A 6,000-nucleotide genomic window follows, 5' to 3' on the forward strand; every position below is an offset into this window, starting at 1 on the left:
ATTTAAGGACTCTGAACTAAAATAAATAGGATGTAATCTTAGGGAGTCAATAAAGAAATGTAATGAATGAGAAAAACTCAATTCTGCTTAAGGTCTTTGAGAAAGGAGATGATTTTTAGAGAGCCTGGAAAAGGCACTATACACGAAGAATGGTATAATCTATAGGGCATCAGCACTGTCCTACTTGTGAAGTGTTCTTACGACTTTTCCACAGACTTGATTAGCGTTTCTCAACCTTGACACAATTGCCATTTAGGGCCAGATAGTTCTTTGCTGTGGAGAGCTACCCTGTGCATTGTAGGATGATTAACAGCATCCCTGCCCTCTGCCCACTAAAGGGCAACAGGACTTCCTTTACCCGCAAGCTGTGATGCCCACAATGTCTCTAGATACTGCCAAACAATTTGCTCCTATTTGAGAAAAGCTGGCCTAGATAAACGTTTTTCAAAACTCCTTTTATTCTGATTCTGTTCTCATCTAGTGACATTTTAGAGAAGAAGAGCCTTCATTATTATTTAATAAATCAGAATTTATGTTAAAAATGCATTAGTCTCTGGAGAACCTAACTGGGGTGATTCATTCTCTAAGAGACTGGTCACCTCTGAATGTGATACCCACCTTGCAAAATTGAGTTTTTAAACGTGTATCACTGAGGAACAGATTTTGAACCAGGGAAACATAACCCAGTATTGCAAATGTGTAGCCCTATGCCAGAATCACATCTCAACTTTGTTTTCTTAATTCTAACCACACAGTACAGTAGAATGAGTACAAATGAACCTAAGCAAAGATTATTAACTCCCACGCTCATATTGACAAATGTCTAAATCCCACAGACCGTTTTCCTTTTTATTTCCCAATGTCATTTTTTAACTTGCTTACATCCTAAAACCTGTATTTTTTTTTTTTCTACCACACATTCAAAGTACCTGTTACTCCTTATTTGTCTTGGAAAGATCAAGAGTGACATACAGATGGCCAACAGGTACATGAAAAGGTGCTCAATGTCATTAATTATCAGAGAAATGCAAATCAAAACCACGAGATACCACCTCACAAGGCTTGAGCGGCTAGAATCAAAGACAAGCAGTAACAAGTGTTAGTGAGGAGGCAGAGAAAGAGGCACACTTGTGCGCTGTTGGTGGGAGTGTAAATTGGTGTAGCTGCTGTGGAATACAGTATGGAGGTTTCTTAGAATGTTAAAAATAGAACTACCCTATGATCCAGCAATTCTGTTTCTGGGAATTTACCCAAAGGAAACACACTAATTTGAAAAAATATCTGCACCTTGCAACACCGCTGCACCTGCCTTCCCCTCCCTGTCGTGTTCATTACAGTATTGTAACAGCTAAGACCCGAAGAAAACAACCCAAGTGCCCCATGTGTGAATTGATAAAGAAATGTGGTGCATATATACACACAATGGAATTACTAATTAGCCTCGAAAAGAAGGAAATCTTGCCATTTGTGACAAAATGGATGGGCCTTGAGGGCATCATCCTAAGTGAAATAAGTCAGAGAAAGGCCAAGACTGTCTCACATGCATATGATCACACTCTTACATGTAGAATCTTAAAATATATATATATATATATATATATATATATATATATCCCCCCCAAGCCCATAGATAGATATACCGAACAGACTGGTAGTTGCCAGAGTTAAGCTGTTGGGGGCTGGCAAATGGGCGAAAGGTGAAGTGGATCAAAAGATACAAGCTTCCAGTCCTAGAGAAAGTCCTGGGAAATGGTTCAAGCTGGCGACCTCATTAAGACCCTGAGCTCCTTTCCTGCCCACAGACACAGGGAATCTGCAGTTACATATGGCGCAATTTCCTTTGAAAAAGACCTGAAAACAAGCTGAGCAACTCCGTTCACTTGGCCAAAAGAAGACATGGGAACAGGTAGGAGAGGCTAAGACCCAATCTCACCCTTCCCCTCCCTCCCACAGCGCTTCCCGATCAGAAGGACTCCCCCAAGCCGGAAGTGTCTCCCTTAGGAGTGTAGAGTTTCTACCCCACATCAGGCACCCCCACCTTTTAAGACCTGCACCTGAGAAAGGAACCCGCAAAACATCTGGATTAGAAAATGAACCGGCTCAAGTCTATGAGGCCAGAATGGAGCTGAGGAACAGGCTTTATTTTATTTTATTTTTTTTTTTTTAAAGATTTTATTTATTTATTTGACAGAGATCACAAGCAGGCAGAGAGGCAGGCAGAGAGAGACGGAAAAGCAGGCTCCCTGCTAAGCAGAGAGCCCCATGAGGGGCTCAATCTTAGGACCCTGGGATCATGACCTGGGTTAAAGGCAGAGGCTTAACCCGCTGAGCCACTCAGGCGCCGGGTAGAACAGACTTTAAATGGGCTCCACAGACTCAGGGGCCCCAGGTCCCAGAGCAGAAACAGCTCTTTGAAAAGTACCCAGAATTTGAGGGAGGGGATTCATTTGCTAATTTTATTTTTCAAAGATTTTAGGTGCGCTCGCCGACATGCAAGTGGAGTTGGTGGGGGAGGGTGCAGAGCGCAGAACCTGTGGTGGGACTCTATCCAACCATCGTACCATCCAGGCACCCCTTATGTGCTAATTTTAAAGCACCTCCCGAGGGCCAGTTGGGATACTTTTAGAGACAGAGCTGTTGGCGGGCACCATTTTCCAAGATTTTTTTTTCTCTAGACCTTTCTTCGGTGGGTGCCGTCTTGGAGCTCTCCCTCTGCCACACTCCACAGCCTCAGGATCTGAAGAGGGGAGCTTTTACACGGTCTGGTGCCCCAGTTTTTTGCAGTGACAGCCTAGGGAGAGCCTCTTGATTGTCTGGCTCTGCTCTGGAGCCCAGAGAACCAGACTTGCACCCCCAGGGCACTGCACTGATTGAAGCCTTGTCTTTCTGACAAAGGGGCCTATCTCTGGGTCCAGGAGCTTTGGCCTGAGGAGCAGGCGACATTTCTGTTCTTACTGCTTTCTCAAGATCTCAGCGTCCCCAGCCAAGTTAGTACCACCTTCACCTTGCCTTTCTCTGATTTCAACATTGCATACAAAATTACATATTCCCATTCTCATGATTTCAGTTAGATTCATCCAAATTTTTAATACATTTTTGTTGTATTATATATAATACTAATTATATTAGTAATAGAAAAAATACATTTGAAAAGTAGAACACTTAGAAAATAGAGCATAATGGAAAAAGAAAATTAAATCACCAGTAATCCTATTGGCTAAGAGAGAATTTAATTTAATTTCTCTGATAGGGCTTTTGTTCATTTAAGATTTGAACACGCTTGCATGCAAAACTTTTTATGCCTGACAATTTTTTGGAAGCAGCAGTGAAATCTTTTTCACCTTCTATCATGATTATTTAGATTTTTAAATTCCTTTTAAAATTTTTGAAAATTTATGTTTTTAAAAAGGGCTATCTAGGGACGCCTGGGTGGCTCAGTTGGTTGGACGACTGCCTTCGGCTCAGGTCATGATCCCGGAGTCCCGGGATCGAGTCCCGCATCGGGCTCCCAGCTCCACGGGGAGTCTGCTTCTCTCTCTGACCTTCTCCTCCCTCATGTTCTCTCTCACTGTCTCTCTCTCAAATAAATAAATAAAATCTTTAAAAAAAAAAAAGGGCTATCTATTTTATCCAGGTTTTATATTTTTTGTATCATTAAGAAAATTTAAATCTTCACTCCTGTGGTTATCATACTTTCTCCCTTTTTAAGTGTTGAATGTTTGTATTCTTTTTCTTTTTGCTTTAGTCTTTCATTCAAAGGGGATTTTTTTTTTTTTAGTTGACCTTTTAAAAGAATCATTCTTAGATTTATATATGTAGTTTTAAAATACAAAATATATATTCCTACGAAAGGTATTATTGGGTCAACTGTTTTGGATTCTTACTGCTCTTGAAATACATATATTATTAAATTGGTTTCTAGAAAGTTCATAAGACTCATATGCAATGTTTGTTTATCTTTATTTCTCTCTTTCATGAACTGGATCACAATTGTCAATTATACCTCAGTAAGGTTGAAACTAAATTTAAAAAATACAAAATGAAGTAGGGTCCTATATGTATTATTTCAAAAACAACACCATCTTTTATTTTTAAACAGCTGTATGGAGTTTCATTCAATGGATGTAGGATATTTTACTTAACCAATGCCTTACCATTCTGGTTAGCAATGCTGCATAATAAACTACTCTAAAAGTTAATCATGTGAAATAGCATTTCGTTGTGCTTCGCTGGTTTAGAAATTCACTGTGAATTAGTACAGTGTAGATGACTTACTCTGATACATGTGTTTGGGGCCTCAGCTGGGGACACTCAACAGCCAGAGGACAACTGGGGAATGGAATCACTGTAGTAAGCATTTTCCCTCACATGCCTGGTGGTTGTTGCTGGCTCTTGTTGAGACCACTTACCTCTGTATTTGGTCTGAGCTTCCTCACAGTTTGGGGGCTTGAGTGTCCTTAGACTATTCTTCCCGGTAGCAATGACTCCTAGAAGTGAATGACCCCAGAGAATGAGGCAGAAGCTGCATAGCCTTTTTGACCTAGTGTCATCCCTGTTGCACTCCTTCAGTCATAGTAGTCACACGCCTACCTAGATTTCAGGAGAGCAGACAGAGAGATCCCCATCTCTTGATGGGGGAAGGGTCAGAGACTTTGGATAAAACCATCACACCTATTAAGAACATTTAGGCCATTTGAGTGCCTGGGTGGCTTAGTCGTTAAGCACCTGCCTTTGGCTCAGTTCATGATCCCAGAGTCCTGGGATCCAGCCCCATAGCCCATCAGGCTCCCGGCTCCATGGGAAGCCTTTTCTCCCTCTCCCACCCCCCCTGCTTGTGTTCCCTCTCTTGCTGTGTCTCTCTCTGCCAAAAAAATAAGAAAAATCTTAAAGAAATAAAAAAAGAACATTTAGGCCATTTATGATTTTGCTCATTACAACTATATATATATAGATAGATAGATAGATAGATAGATTTGAGAGAGAAAGAGAGTGGGCATGAGAGCGGGGAGGGTCAAAGTGGGCAAAGGAGAAGCAGACTCCCCGTTGAGCAGGGAGCCTAACACGGGGCTCGATCCCAGGCCCCTGAGATCATGACCCAAGCTGAAGGCAGACGCCTAACCGATTGAGCCACCCAGGTGCCCCAACATAAGATATTCTTATATTGTTGTGATATAAGAATATATTATATTTTCTTTGCATACATTTTTGCAATTTTTATAATATTTGCAATTTTTGCAACATTTTCAAATATTGCAGAAAATTGCAGTTTTTGTAATATTTGCATTTTTACGATATTTTTCTGTGCATACATATATATGTATGCACAGAGTGAAGATTCTTGCCTGGCATATTTCCCATAAATAGAAGTGCTGTTCCGTTGGGATGCACATTTAGAATTTTGGTACATCTATGTAGTATCTCTCCCGAAGACTTTGTCAAGTCTATGCACCCTCCATCATAGGAAAGAAGCTACTTCCTTACCATTTTCCTAACACTAACCTGTATTTGAACATTTTTCCAGGATAAAATTTTTTCTGCCAAAGAATTTTTAATGAATAAATGGTTTTCCAGGGGCGCCTGGGTGGCTCAGTGGGTTAAAGCCTCTGCCTTCGGCTCGGGTGGTGATCCCAGGATCCTGGGATTGAGCTCCCTGCTCAGCAGGGAGTCTGCTTCCCCCTCTCTCTCTGCCTGCTTCTCTGCCTACTTGTGATCTCTGTCTGTCAAATAAATAAATAAAATCTTTAAAAAAAATGGTTTTCCATATAATGTATTTTTCCACTCTTGTATTGTTTGGGTGTTTAGTAAGTAAACCTTTGCCCGCTTTCTTAATTATGTCCAGCCAGATGCAGGGCTCGATCCCAGGACCCTGAGATCATGACCTGAGCCGAAGGCAGCAGCTTAACCCACTGAGCCACCCAGGTGCTCCTCTTAATTATGTCCTAAGGACATAGTCCTTGAAGTAGAATTGCTGATTTAAAATTTACCCCCTTTTTTAAGCTG

This window comes from Mustela putorius, unplaced genomic scaffold, assembly GCF_011764305.1.
Source record: "Mustela putorius furo isolate JIRA1106 unplaced genomic scaffold, ASM1176430v1.1 tig00000179_pilon_pilon_pilon, whole genome shotgun sequence".
NCBI classification, from domain to species: domain Eukaryota; kingdom Metazoa; phylum Chordata; class Mammalia; order Carnivora; family Mustelidae; genus Mustela; species Mustela putorius.